This window comes from Hylaeus anthracinus, unplaced genomic scaffold (genome assembly GCF_026225885.1).
Source record: "Hylaeus anthracinus isolate JK02 unplaced genomic scaffold, UHH_iyHylAnth1.0_haploid 1, whole genome shotgun sequence".
Lineage (NCBI taxonomy): Eukaryota > Metazoa > Arthropoda > Insecta > Hymenoptera > Colletidae > Hylaeus > Hylaeus anthracinus.
Genome location: NW_026533255.1, coordinates 1,253,927 through 1,265,141, shown reverse-complemented (window position 1 = coordinate 1,265,141; position 11,215 = coordinate 1,253,927). Strand labels below are relative to the sequence as shown.

At 34.3% G+C, this 11,215-nt stretch overlaps 2 long non-coding RNA genes across 2 annotated transcripts; one reads left to right on the top strand and one right to left on the bottom strand.

Moving 5' to 3' along the window:
- The first annotated feature begins 3,034 nt into the window (after window positions 1-3,034).
- Window positions 3,035-5,536, top strand: LOC128896492 (uncharacterized). The gene is made up of 3 exons (XR_008461998.1): window positions 3,035-3,292; window positions 3,922-4,062; window positions 5,409-5,536. It is a non-coding gene; the product is annotated as an uncharacterized LOC128896492 (long non-coding RNA).
- A 1,293-nt stretch (window positions 5,537-6,829) lies between these two features.
- On the bottom strand, window positions 6,830-10,110 carry LOC128896490 (uncharacterized). Its single transcript, XR_008461996.1, has 3 exons — window positions 10,027-10,110; window positions 9,721-9,936; window positions 6,830-7,694 (listed from the first exon to the last, which is right to left on the bottom strand). It is a non-coding gene; the product is annotated as an uncharacterized LOC128896490 (long non-coding RNA).
- Between the last annotated feature and the right edge of the window lie 1,105 nt (window positions 10,111-11,215).

Here is an 11,215-nt window from a genome sequence, read left to right as displayed (position 1 = left end):
AAGTACGATACAGCCAAGTATTAGCTGCCTGTATCGATAAAACAATTAATACATAATTGATACATATAATGCATTCGCATAATATGGAATTCTGAAACAGCATTCCAAATTATGCTGTATTTTGCATAATAAGGAATTTCATATTATACAAAATACAACACACGAAACTCTGAATATCTGTGTTACTTCATTTAAATGGACTAATTACAGTAAAAGAATAGGTAGAAAAATATTTGTTCGACTCTGTTATAAAAGAGAGACACGTAAGTTATTATTGAAACAACAGTAATAAATAATACAGAGAAATAGCTTGGTATATAATATAACTTCACAAAACGAACGAAAATATGTTAAATATAATAAAAAAAATTATCTTCTACAAAATACAATGTTTAAAAGTAAAAATGTTACAATATGGTTATTCACTATTTTGAAAGTATTTTCGCAGTTTAACCATAGAAATTAATTTCGAATTGTTTTTAACAGACCAATTAACTGAGACATGGGAAAAATCATACGATACACCAAAGACAATTTTAGATTTAATTTATTCCTCAAAATTTGAGGAATATTGAACAAGTTTCAAATATTTTGTGTCAACCGGGTAAAAGGAAAGTGGTATAAATAAGAACACAAAATAAACTTTGTTTGTTAACTTTAATGTTCAATAAAATGTTAACTATATTATTACCACAGACCATTATTAATTCATGTTCATAAAAATTCATATTATTAATTCATATTCCATGGACCATACAGTAGTTCTTCAGCCTCAGACGAACAGTGGGCTGGTCCTTCTCGTAGAGTAAGTAGTAAAGTGGTTTCAGTGTACGGCCGTTACTCGTCCGTTATGATACAGAAATAGTGAGTGATAGTTGGAATATTCAACTGCATCGTTTGCGTTAGTAATAAGATATTGTTGCAGTCGCTGTTAAAAATGTTTGGAACTATATACGCGATAATATGGATATCGATTAGATTTCCCTGGAATATGTTATATTCTGAAACTGTATTAATCAAATAACAATATTCTATGCGTATGCAACTTTAAAAAATCTATAGAAATATGTTAAACCGTGATGAAGGTATACCTATCGAGGTTAATGGATTACACCATTTTCAGGACATAAAATAGTCGTCGCCTTTTAGATAATATTTAAATATGGTGCATTTAAGTGGTCGAAAAAAAACCTGAGTTTGTATATGAATATGGATAGCCTGTAGAGTACAAAAATATTTACATTTGTTTGAAAATCGATTCATATAGAAAATGGCGGCTTCGTTGGGAGTTGCATTTTCTCGAACAATGGTGCTGTTGATGATTTTCGTTATCCAACTGTTTGAATTAAAAATCTAAAGAAGATTCTTATTTGTGGGTGTATTCTTTACAAAGCGATGTACGATTTCTTTATATTGGTTTCATCGTCTTCGAAATGTGAAGCAAAAACCAACTGCATTTGTACATGAAACAAAATAATGAAATTTTAACTGCTTCGATTTTGGTGTATTTCAATTTTTCATAAAGATTATGCGTCGAGTTCTAAAGAAATTATTCAAATTTTAATAAAGTGAGTTCCATTTGTAACTTCCTGAGTGTTGATTACTTCTGACCAAAGCAATCTGCGTGGTCGATTCTATTGAAAACATGATTCAACACAGTTCCTCCTTGCTAATTCCTCCTTCGAGGAGAAGGACTCGATTGCTTTACTATTGTTACCAAGTAACACGTACATATTCATGTCAATTGTCCCTCAAGCATACAGGAGATCGTGAAAATTCACGAACGGATATATGCGTTAATAGTCAACACAAAATAGCTCTCTCTGGATGCATAACACCCAAAGTGCTAACGACGATGTAGTTGATGTGACACAAAACAAAGCTATGTAGAAAAAAGTGAATAATAATAAAGCAGTTAAAATGTTGTATTATTTCAAACTGTCATGCTTCATCTTCGTTCCAAATAAAATACACAGAGTGGTAGAGAATTTCTTCAAATACAAATGACGGATGTACATCAATCAAAATGCAACTCCATTTTTTCAACTTTTTGGGAAATGAAAAAAAATGTTTTAAAATTCAGATTTTTGAATTTTCTTCAAAAATCAAACCCATGGAAAAAATGGAGCTGCTTGCTTATTGCAACACACCCCTCAAATAGATCTAGCTTGACTCAAAACGACTAATCAGTAGATGCAATGTAAAAGTATATTTAACAACTTCACATTTTCCACTCCAAACAGTCGTAGCTAATAACTGTTTAAGATCTTGATGCAACGTTAAATATATACAAAAAGTAAAGCATTATAGAAACAGAAGTAAATAATACTATAACAATTAAAACGATCTATTATTCTAATCTGTTATTTTCTACCTTCGTTTTGATTAAAATACACAAAGTCACAAAAAAATTATATTAGAATTTCTAAAAAAAAATCACTCATCAAGTGGTAATAAATTTCTCCAAATACGAAATAAGTTTCATCTCTAATGACTGACCAATCGTCGCAATGTAAAAAAAGATCCATTAAAAAAGGAAATAACGAAACAATTGAAAGATTGTATTAGTTCACAGTTATTCTTTACCTTCGTTTGGTATAAAATACGCTCGAGCCCGGTACACAGTAACATTCATTATTAGGTGGGCTTTCGATCGGTTCCGTTCCGTCTCTTTCTATCGCGCGCGCGCGCGCACGAGCCGTCTCTCTGTTCCGCGCAGCTCCGCGTGGATGTTGGCCGTGGCTTCTTTTTCCCTCGGTTTTTTTCGCCCTGGCACGCCTCCGAGCCAACGAGTGATTTTTATAATCTGCTACTTGTTGCACGCCGGCGGCCGGAGTGCGTCCCGCCCGGAAAAACCGGAAAATAGAGGAAAACAAAAGCGATTGCGGAGGCCGGCTACATCCAGAGAACAGAACAGGGTGGCCCGGCCAATGGGGTGGGAGGACGGTTGGGGCGGCGAAGGAGGGGGTGAAAAAAGAAAAAGGCACCGCGGGACCAGCCGACGGACGCTCCGCGCGCGTGTGCGTGCCCGCCCGCGCCTGTGACCGTCGCTGTCCCGCGCTCCGTCCGCCGGGAACCGCTTTTTCGCACATTTTTTCCCCTTTTTTTACACCTCCGGCCCGATTCCAGGAATGCCACGGTGTTCCCAGTGAGATCTCATTCATTCCTACTCCGGGCAAATATTTATTCTTTTCGTTTATTTCATTACGAGTCGCGCACGCGACACGACAACTGAACGCGATTTGTAATGAGTACATTGCGGGTCTTTATGGAAAATAAAATATTTACAAAGGTACGAAAATTGAACCTAATTAGGAATTTATTTTACTTGGTAAAGACGATGACACGAATTCACTTTTAATATTTTGTATATTCTTGCACATTCAAATTTTCTATGAATGGAGACAAATTTGTAGTTTAGACGTGGGACTAGATATAGAAAGGTACCTAAGAAACAACGTGAGACGTTTGTCAATCGAAAAGAGTGATCTCAAAGATTAAGGCTAACGCAACAATTTTTAAAATAAATGGGAATGTGAAATGGAAGTTAGGAGGGAATATTAAAAGAAAGAGTCTGAGAATATATAATATAGAATACTAACTAAGAGAATGTTTATTTAGTTAAATAATATTAAATATACAGAGCTTATATTTATATATACATACATTTTTATCATATTAATAGATCTATTTTAGATCTTCGTGTTGTATCAGTACCCTTTGATCATTTGTTTGGAGTTTGCTAGCTTTCCTTGTGCCCATCTTTCTGTCTCCACATTTGGGACATCAAGAATGAAACAATTCACCATTGAATACCTTTATTTGGAAAATCAGCGTTCAATAATTCTATTGCGAATAGCACACCGCCATTTTAACGTCAGGAATCCTCCCTCGAAATCAATGATTGGTCGTTTGGTGCAGCGTTTTCAGCTGCACGGTGCCGTAATTGATTCGCTGCTATCAGAGAGACGATGTTCGATTATGACAGAGGAGAATATTGAACATATCCGACAGAGTGTTGAAGAGCCAGGAATGTCGACTCGAAGACTTACGGCGATCCCTGTAAGTACCTCGAAGATCGAAGTAGTTATTTTGAAGCCATTTACAACTCTTCCAATACAAGATCCACCTGGTACTTCAGTCTTGACAACTCGTATCTTTTTCTTGTGGGGTTGTTTCGTTAGATTGTAAGTACAATCATTTCTTTTTCGTGTCATTAATAATTGTTAAATATGAGTTGTTTTCTGTATGACCATTTCCAGTTAGGATTGTAAATAACTTGTAAATTTTCGGAGGAAGAATAATTTTATGAAGATGTGAAATAAAATGGCCATCGCGTTCTCCAAATTTAAAACTCTCTGACTTATTTCTGACTTATTCTTGTAGAGTTACTTCGTTAGGTTGTATAAGCAGTCTCTGGCTCTTGTTATTAATAATTGTTAGGTACCATGTTTTGTACGTAACCTTTCGCAGATAGAAATGTAAATACTCCAGGCGGGACAATTCTATTTACCGTAGCAGTGGCGCAGTAATCTGGATTTGCAAAAGTAACTAATAATATTAAGCTGTTCTAATTATTGGATACAGTTTCTAGTAGGTGTATTCATAGTACGCGTGTTATTCTACTGATTGTGCTCTTATTGCAAACAGATCTATCGCCAACTAGTTTTCTCCCGCAGTTTCGCTTGCGTGGATGTCGGTACACAAAAAAATTGTTAGAATTATGTGTACTTCGCATTAGAGAGTAGAAAGTAAATTTATATATACAGCGGTAATTAAAGTGAAGGTATATTGTAACCATTTTTATTTTATTATGCTTTTCACGTATTACAGGTTTATTTAAATCTCATAAATATAGACACATTTTTTGTTATTCTTAGTAGACGTAGAAAATATTTGCATTAGACATTTGGTACTTTTTTTACTTTAAAGATAGCATACTGTTTACAGTATCTATGTGTTAATGTCAAACTATGTTTCAACTGGTGATACTGTTCAATTTGGTTTCAACTGACGATGCTATTAATTAGATTTCATCTAACAAAACTTTATATGCATACAAAATAAAACTCCTTTCAATTTTTTCCTGTTAATTAAATGAATAATGTAAGGTTTACAGGACACTTCCTTATACTATACAGACTCATTCGCACACATCTCCTCGCATGACTGTAAATCGTTAGTCCTCTTCCGTGTTACAAAAACAAGAGAGAGTCACAATTATTTCTCTCAAAAAAGGAACAGTGTATATTTTTAGTTGATGTGGAAATAATTCATATTACACATTTAGTATATTTTTGACCTGAAAAACGCTATTCCTTGTTAATTAATTATTTAGTAGCAAATGTTTATAACGTACATTTAGAATTTTTTTTTTAACTTAAATATAGCGTTCCTCATTCATGTAGGAGTCTAAATGAGTCATAAGGCACGGAGATCCTTGGATCCATAGTCGACCGTTTTTCCTCCTTTCGTCGTTTGAACCCTTATTCTGGAAATGGGAAAGCGCGGATACTACATTAATTAGAGACGGATGAAGGATACACAAAAGTAAGAAATGGTAAATCTTATTGTGTACATAAAATAGGTAGGTATTTTTAATAGACATATAAAATATTTACAATGGACGTTTATTAATTTTTTGAGGTTAAAAATGACGTTCTCTATTAATTAGGGACGGATGGACAAAGGATACGCAACAATAAGAATTAGTCAATCATGTTGTTTGTAAATACGTGTTTTTAGTAGACATATAAAATATTTACATTGCATGTTTAGTACTTTTTTTGATATTAAAGATGGCGTTTCCTCATTAATTAGGGGCGGATGGACAAAGGATAGGAGAAGGTAAGTAGTGGTAAATGGGTGGACGATACGGTCACTTTATGCCCCGTGAGCACGGCGCGCAAAATGGCTTCCTCCTTTTCAGGAATTATTACGATGTAGGAAGTCTCGGTTAGTGTAGTGGGGGTGGAGGTGGAGGTGGAGGTGGCCGAGCGCGGAGCGACAGTCGGCCGAAAGTTTAAAATAGAATATCTCGCGAGTAACTTTCATCGGTCGTCAAAAAATCATGCAGTGTCGTACCTAGTGGGGGGCACGCCGCCTCCCACCCACTACAAACGAAGTAGACAAGCGAAACGAAGGGGGAAGACACGGGGAACGCCGCGGGAACGAACCTCGGGAGAACGAGAAGGAAACGACGGGGAGCGTGGCCCTCCTCTCCGACGCTTGACGGTCCGTGTAACGGCTCTAGGATATGCCAGTGCTTCCCAACAGGTGTGCCGTGATTAATCTGTCATGAAAAATCGCGAATAAGAGAATTATACTTCTATCCTTCTTATCCAAAGGACGCCTTTTTGAGCATACCAGTTATTGCGCCATTGCAAATCGTACATAAATTTCTTGAAAATTAGAAATTAGTTAGAATGACCTGTAATTGTTTTCTGAATGTTTATATATCCTGTGCAAATGTATATTCATTAGAAATTAGTTAGAATGTCCTCTAATTGTTTTCTGAATATTTATATATGCTATGTAAATGTACATGTATTGTTAATATGCACAGCTTACGTCTGTGAATGTATATTTATTAGAAATTAGCTAAAGTGTCCTTAATTTCTTAATCTTTCGTAATTTTCTTTAATTTTTAATATGGATTTCATTCAATATTGAGATAATGTGACATTACAATTCTCTTAAATTTCAAATAATGAAATTTTCGATATTAGTAAAGATTAAAATATTTTATATTTTATATTAATTATATTATTTTGTCAATTTTCATTTCGAATTATTTCAGAATTGAACGCGCACATTTGTTCCTGTGAACTTAAGAAGACTGCTTTAATTTACTGTATTTTCAATAGCTGAATGTTTTCGATAATTTCTGCGTTGAAGTAAACTTTTTTTCAAGTGTTCTTTACCTTCTTATTGTCCATTTCTCGTTCCTCTTTGATATCGCATCTTCATTTAATGTTCAAAATTTATTCTAAATTGCACCAAAATGAAATAAATTTTTTTCATAAAAAACACATTCATTTATTTATTTTATTTAAATTGTAACAAAGAACATTGTCATGGTACAAAATATATAGGATGCGTCAAAATTATGTTAACACTTAAGTAAAGTATAACCATACAAAAAATGTAAACCATTTTCAAAAACTTTAGATGATAACCTGTTAGTAGTTGTTCAAAACATTGTTTCAAACGCTCAAGAGTTATGTTTAAAAAAACGCAAGTATCTCGTTAAAACTGAAATTTTATTCATTTCTAAAACCACTCTTACATTTGAACTTTACATTTTGAAGTGTTCATTCTATTATGAAGATTTTTTGACAATTTAAATGTAAGACAAATTACTGTGAAATTTCTTTATAACGCTCACCCTAATCAGACGTCCATGCTTAAGATCATACTTGCCACTTGGTCCTCGATTTACCTAATGCGCATATCTAAAATGTTGCGCTAACATTCGATGAAAATAACATCTCTTTTATTAAAAATACCCTCGTTAATTATTGTCACTATTAAAAAGGTGCTAAAACTATTTTATTCATACTGAAACTTATTTCGTCACGTCCGACTTGATAAACGTCTGGTACAATAAGAATGTCACGTAGGAAATGACATGCGCCCGTTAAGAGTTAAAATAATCTTCCCTATTTGAAGTGCTAATCAATATGTGCCAAATTCTGTAATTGAATACAAATAAAGTAAAAATAATATTCGTTTTTATTGTGTTAATGCAATATTGCAACATAACTGAAATACATATACCAATGTAAAATTATATATAATTTCAAAACAAATGATCATAAAAATATCTAATACTTTACCAAGTTGACTGCCAGACTAATACTTACGAAAGATATAAGCCTGAACTTCGTTTCTTTTGAATTGAAACATATCTATATTGAATTCAAACTTGTACTTATTTTCACGACTTCGACAAATTCACGAATTCTATGCAGATTTATATTCTCCAACTTTTCATCTTCAAAATAAATGTCTTTACTTCTTTAACACAGCAAAAAACATGTCGATGAAATTTCATTGTCCATTCTACTCGTGAATGCTATTCACGCGGAAAATTGTTATTAAGATATAAAATTTCAAGAAACGTATAAAAGTAAAAATTCACAATCAAGCGACGTTTCGCATCGAATGAATATCAATTACAAATAAGTCAGTGGACCGTGTTTGCACTCAATCATAGAACATTTTCAATTTTAAATAACGATAGAATTTATGTAAATCTATCGCATTTCTTTTAAAACTCATTTTGCATGAGCCACGTGGATTGCAAAATTGAATTGATTAAATTTATCTAAACACAGTATCACCCTTAAATAAACCCAGAAATAGTAGCTTTTAATGTCGTTTCTCGTATTTACAGGTAAGTGTGTATAGTATGTTAATTAAACATTGTAAATAGTTGTAAATAATAAATCTCGTATTTACAATGAAATTCAGTTCAGTTATTATCTCCCCAAGATAAATCAGAGAACGAAAGGATTAACATATTATGCAGGGTGTCCTAGCATCGGTGGTACAACCGAGGTGGGGGTGATTCTACATAAAAAAACGAATCGTAAATAAAGAATAAAATTTGTTCATTTGATGTTTCGTTCTCGAGAAAATCGGTTTTGAATATTCAGCGAGTACGCGTACATGTAACTACGGTTTAGATGGATGGATCCCGATACAAGTCATCTGTCTGTTTATATTAGGTTGTCCTAAAAGTTTCTTTCGTGAGTTGCATTCAATTATTTTCTGCGGCAGTGTTTATATAAATAGACAATCTTATTTCTTAGACATTGATGCTGTAACAGTAATGGAGCGAAATGAATTGTACACAATTTTGTAATGTAACATAAAACATAAAATATTGTGTACGCATTAATTATTAATAAGAGGAAAGAAACTTTTGGGACAACCTAATACATATGACACTTATAAGTAGTACTCATATCATTAGTATCAAGATGATGTGCTGTATTACTCATTTCTGTCTACGGATTTAGAGTGAATTTAAAGTCTGTATCGAGATCTATCCATCCAAACCATAGTCATGTGTACCAGTACTCGCTTACTATTCAAAATCGATTTTCTCGAAAACGAAACCTCAAATGAAAAAATTTTATTCCTTATTTTCGATTTGTTTGTTCATATAGAATCACCTCCTTCTCGGTTGTACCACCGATGCTGGGACACCCTGTATATGTATATTTCAAGATTAATAAACCATTTAGAAAAACGAAACCGTACAAGTGTTTTTTTATTATTCAAATACAATTACAGTCGCGAAGTGATTGTCGTTAGCGTGTCGCGAGGCGGAAGAGGTTGGGAAGCACTGGGATAGGCCACGCGGTTAGGTTCGACTTGGAAATGCCAGAATGTGCGGGCACATGCACACGCGGTGCGAAACTGTGGCGCGCGCTCGATGCATAGTCGCGCGACTCGCGAGCGTGCTAGCGCGTGTGTGCCTGCCGGCGCGGCATGGCTCGGCGCGGCGCTGCGACCAGCCGTTCCACGAGAATTTACCGCCGGTAACTGCGACCAGGCAGGAAGTTCTCGCGTGGCCGAGGAAAGATATTTCAGAGCTTTTGTTGATCACGCCGCCCGATTCCGTATTAGGAATTACCAACGCCACGATTCGATCCCACCTCTGTCCGCAGACTCGCGCCATACCACGGGGACCCTAGGTCACTCTCATACCTCACTGTAATCATCTTCACCTGAAATCTTCGGTACTCCAATCCTGTTTGTTGACTTATGTATTCTCGTATCATAGTCAACTTTTTATTTCATCAAATCTCCATAGGATGTTCTAATTTCTATTCCAGAATAACGGAAGGAAAGATGGCCATCTTCTATCAGTTGACAACGTTATCCAATTACGAATATATACATGTTATAAGTATTATGTAAAAACTAAAAGAAAACGAGGAAAGAATATATTAACTTTGTTAAAAATGAACAATTCATTGTTATGTTTCAAAATTTTAAGAAAAAATAATTTACCCTAGGTCACTCTCCTACTACGCTCCAATCATCTTCATCCGAAATCTTTGGTACTCCAATTCTCCAAGCCTCCGGAAACTTTCAAACATACATTACCAGCGTTTCAATACACCACCGTATTAGTGACTTTTCCAAAAGTGACATAAGTAAAAAGCCACTTTGCTTTGCTTTGCTTTGCTTTGCTTTGCTTTGCTTTGCTTTGCTTTGCTTTGCTTTGCTTTGCTTTGCTTTGCTTTGCTTTGCATTGCTTTGAAGGAATATATTTTCTTTGTTAAAAATGATCAATTCATTGCTATGTTTCAAAATTTTTTAAATAGTCAAGAAATAATAAATTTTACAAACGAAAAACATTAAAGACAAGACAAATTTTAAAACATTCAGTTGGTTATGATGTTGTTTGTGTATAGTGTATAGTGAATTCATTGACAGGGTTTTCAAACAAGTCGATTGATGCCTTACTTAAATTTTGCTTTCATTAACCATTTAACTGCGAGAAAATTTTTGCTGGAGATTCTAAAAGACGTAGAGGTGTAAATTTTTAAAAAATTTCAGCTTCCAGGGAATGACAAAACGAACCTTTTTGATATTTACACTTTATTCGTAGGATGTTTAGTTCGAAAAATACAAATTCAAAACTTGGAATACCTTTTTCCTGACATCTCGTAATGGTCTGATCCTATTGCTGTTGTCTTTAAGAAAAAATAAACAATAGTCGAACAATCGAATTTAAGAAAAATATCACCTTATAGAGAATGCCACAATAAAACTTTTTTATATTTACAATTTATTCATAGGACGTTTAGTTTCGGAGATAAAAATTCAAAACTTGGAATACCTTTTTCCTGAAATTCAATTTTTTCAAACGAAATTCTAACTTTTCCATTTTTATTTTCGAAACTAAGTATCCTATAAATAAACTATACATATTAAAAAGTTTCGTTTCATCTAATATTAGATTGACTTCGACGATATAGTTCCAAAGAAACTAAACCTAAAGAAACATTATTGGTGGTAGATTTGTTGCGTGAATCCTAGTGGCGAATGAGAGTCACCTCTCGAGTGCAAAGGGTTAAAGACTGGCAATGTAGCAGTGATGTGTACCCCAATGCCGCAGCGCTAGGAAAAATCCTTAAAAAGATACAAAACAAAATATGGAGTTCACAAGAGATTCCGGTACTTAGCTCGATGA